Source organism: Cryptomeria japonica, chromosome 1, assembly GCF_030272615.1.
Source record: "Cryptomeria japonica chromosome 1, Sugi_1.0, whole genome shotgun sequence".
Taxonomy (NCBI): Eukaryota; Viridiplantae; Streptophyta; class Pinopsida; order Cupressales; family Cupressaceae; genus Cryptomeria; species Cryptomeria japonica.
This window is the reverse complement of record NC_081405.1, coordinates 238,320,609-238,324,913: the sequence shown is the minus strand read 5'-3', so window position 1 is coordinate 238,324,913 and position 4,305 is coordinate 238,320,609. Positions and strand designations below refer to the sequence as shown.

At 32.2% G+C, this 4,305-nt stretch overlaps 1 long non-coding RNA gene across 1 annotated transcript; it reads left to right on the top strand.

Annotated features, from left to right (window-relative positions):
* The first annotated feature begins 2,277 nt into the window (after window positions 1-2,277).
* On the top strand, window positions 2,278-2,926 carry LOC131856038 (uncharacterized). The gene is made up of 4 exons (XR_009358156.1): window positions 2,278-2,347; window positions 2,456-2,527; window positions 2,669-2,716; window positions 2,853-2,926. It is a non-coding gene; the product is annotated as an uncharacterized LOC131856038 (long non-coding RNA).
* The last annotated feature ends 1,379 nt before the right edge of the window (window positions 2,927-4,305 follow it).

Below are 4,305 nucleotides of genomic sequence, written 5' to 3'. Positions count from 1 at the left end.
TTTTTTTTCACCCATATGGCTAACTCCTCTTCTACCACCCTGCCAATTTTCATTCTTTTTCGAGAGATCGCCTGATTTATCAAAAAATTTCGACCCATCTCTCGAGGGGGCATACCACCCATTAAATTAACATTTTATGGGGCATTTTTCTTCACACCAATTTTTCTTTCTTTGAAACGACGTGATAAACCGCACCGTCTCAAAGAGGGGCAAATGTAGTCACACAAATCTATCCAGTTTAATTAAATAAATATTCGCTATTTATTTGATTAAAAATCCACTAGCCATCAGTTAATTAAATTAATATTTAATTAATTTATCCCCAAACATTCTTCTATTAATTAAATAAATTATTCAATTTATTTTAATTAATTAATTAAATCAAATTCAAATCAATTAAATAAATAAAATCTATTTATTTAATTAAATTCCCCTATTCCTCTTTTAAATAAATTAAATAAAACATTTATTTAAATCATTATCCCCCCCACTTTCATTTTCCTACAAATGCAACTTGCACACATTTATTGAAATAAATGAATTTTTATTTTAATAAAATCTTGTTTTCCCTCACCCACCAAACCCACTTGCAAAATCTAATCCCCTTCTAGATTCTTCTAACCCCTTCCTAATTAGCCTAATCCATCCCCTAATTATTGTCACATTCCTAAGCAAAATAAAGTCACTTTTCAAAGACTTCAAAATTCTTTGAAAAGCATTTAATGCTTTGTGTGTTCAACCAATTAACCCCCAAAGTCTTCAAAAACCACTAATGGCTCTTACATGACCATTTATGGCTCTTACATAACCATTTATAGTTATTTCAAACTTGTCTCCCCAAACATTTATTGTTTTGACCATATTCATCCTTTTTACATTTGCACAAGAATTTATCCATTGGATAAAAGCTTTATTCTTTGAATAAAGAGTTTATTCATTCAACTAACCTTGACTTTAACTCCCAAGGTCATATCAAGCATTTAATGCTTATTCCCTCTCCTCTCAACCTATCTCACATTGACACTTGTCATCTTGGGATTGGGTTGAAAGCTCTCACATGGATTTGAAATCATTCAATCCTGACCCTTGTTGAGATTACTCAATCTCAACCATCCATTGCTCCACTTTTCCTATAAATAGAGCCCATTTCTTCATAATCCAGATCCTAAAAACTTGTATGCATTTAACCTATAGGCATTTTAGAGAGCATTTAGCATAGCAAACTAAAATCTTGTCATTTTGGGTTAAAATCTAGTATTTTAGCTTTTCATTTTACATTTAGAGCAAAATACTCAAATCTCAATCCTCCATAAGCATCCATAGTGCAAAAAGCTGTTGAGAGCTACACTATTTTAGAACTTGGAGAGGAGAGGAACAAGGGAGAAGGAGCTAAGAACATGCTAAGAGGCATTTGGAGATGCCTCATTATCTTTGTTTCATTTGTTAGATATATTAGCATGATTTTAGTGTCTCTTTTGATATGCCTGTTTAGATTAGTTTTTGATTGACTAACACTAACGGTTTCTTGTGTGTGTGTTATTTATCTCAGACTAACCTTCCCTTTTTGCCGAGCATCAGTAATTATTTGAGTTGGTACTTAGATAGGGGGTTGGTTCCCATAAATATTGCAATTGTCTAATTTGGTGCTCAAATAGGGGGTTGGTGCTCATTTGGGTTAGTGCCCATAAATTTTGTAAGCAAACTATTTCCATTGTGAGGCTGGATTAGAGCAGTGGACTCTAACAAAAATTTCTCACCAAGGTTTTTCCCCACCGTGAGTTTTCCTTGTATATTTGGTGTTATGGGCTTTCCTTATGTGTGCATGTGCAATTGTGTTTAATATCTCTGGTCATGGTTTCCTGATTTATGTTATCAAAGCTTAGGTCATTTTGTAAGTTCAATTTTTTGATTACCATTGATTCACACCCCCCCTCAATGGTCCATTTGTCTTCCTTCACATCGTACATTGACAATGTAGTGGTAAGACTTAACTTATAATTTCATAGTGTGTTTTATTTTAAATGAATATTTATAAGAGTTATTATTAAGTATTATTGTTTGTATACATGATCTATTTAACAGTTGATGTCTGAGGAGGAGTTATCATAGGTCCACGAGGCCACCCTCTTGGCCATTTCATTTGGCCTTAACAACTACATGGTATATATTTTTTGCACTTAGTTGTTTACATTTTTTATTGTATACATGCTTGTCATTTAAATTGTCATTAATTAAATTATATATTAACTTACATGTTTATCATATTTTACTCTTGTAGGACACACCTAGTGCAAATGCAGTGCTACACAATCTAGACTCTAGAAGCACAATCAAAGACAAGGGAAAGGTAATTGAATGCAAAATTAACTGAATTTTAAGAATTTAAAGAACTTACAATGATTATACATGTCTACATAGATTGATAGATTCACATAATTGTCATTTTTATGTACAGGGAATTGTTGACTTCACATCCTTGTTGACTGCACCCATAATACCTACAGAAGCAAAAGAAGAGATGCCTCAGGTATATGTGTTTATTTTGTTTTGTGTTTAGTAGATATGTTCCTATCATTGACAATTATATGTTATCTTGTATTAATGTTATGTTTGTGAACATATATAGGTTGTTTATGAAAATCTTAATGACATCCTTTCTCTACCACAGGCATAATCTGGGACTCCTAATCATCCTAGGAGAAGGCATGGACTTGAGGTAATCAAGAATTAAATATTAGAGCTCAACAATAGTTCAATGCATATTAATTTTAATGTTAACTTTTTGAATATAAATTATATAATATGGCTAATCTCAATTGTGGTTTGAATTTTTCTTGTGCATAATCCTTCAGAGCCAAGGATTGCTTCGAAGAGGATCGATTTTGATGATTCATCAGGAGTTTAGGATGTGATAGAGACATTTTAGGATCCATACATATCTATTTGGAATGTATATGTTGTATATGGACATACACTTACATATATGGGCATACATTTTGTTTGAGTCAACTACGTTTATGCCATTTTTGTATATGGACATACACTTGTAATTATTTGATAATTTGATATATATAGAAGTTGAGATTCGATATAATTTGTTCCTCATGTGCATGAATCCAATCTTTGAAACTTTAATCTTGAATGTAATAATAAACAATGGTTAAATAATGAGCAATATCATGTTATTTTCATAATCTTAATATTCGATATATTTGTTCTATCTAAATCTTAAGTGTGAAATTTGGTTGCCTTGGGAAATTCACCAAATTTAATGATCATGATATTAATCATAACACGGATTCTTAGTAATGACAAATAAAAAGTAAACAAATTGATCTAAACTACACATTTTGTTAGAAGGCCGTCTCTTACTTGAAACAATCTTTGTTTCCTCAAAATGACAAGCATTGATATTTTTCACATACTTAGATCTTCCAAACATATCAACCTCCATGTATGACTTCATTATGTATTTAAACACAATAAAATCTCGCATTTTCAAATTGTGATAATTGGCAAATAATTTCCAACCACGTCCAAATTACAGTTATGATTTGCATTCTTTAACTCCAACTCCCACTCCTATCCATTCGGTTTTGCAATACCATTGGGAAAGCATATGATTGTCTTTCTCATCTATGAACTATGAAACAAATGTAGGAGGAGTGTGTTGCATGAAAGAGAGTTGAGTATTGCATATCGAGTGGGACTAGACCATATAATCAAACTTATATATGGTGTAGATTTTGGGCTAAGCGTTCACATTTATGGTTCTGTGCACTTGAATTAGGAAGATGTGAATTAAATTAATATTCATCAATATAGAGTGTGACTAATACCTACACTTGCGTGAAGAAAATAGTTTGTAATCAACAATGATGTATTTTCACACAATAAGTATGGTTAATTACGCTTAGTAATGATGCATGACAAGTAATTATAAAACTTCAAATGTCATTGTGGGCATGAACTCGTTAGGTGGTTTTACCCTAGGTATGTTCTATTTTTACCCCCCAAGTCAGTCTAACACTTAGTGCCATATTGTTGCAACACCGTCCCTTGAGTGCCCTAAGTGCGAATAATTGTCAAACTTTGATAGGATATTTCTTGGAATTAGTTTCACTTTCAAATGATTCATTTGAACCTACAGAGTCATGTGAGGGCCCCCTACAATAGCCTATCTCATATTTTCAATATTTGGAGCAATTTTTGTAGGGAAGTGATTTTCTAGTTGATGCAACAATTGTCATACGCATTCAATGAAAAGTTGCAACAAATCCTAATTATCATTTTGTTCATCATGGG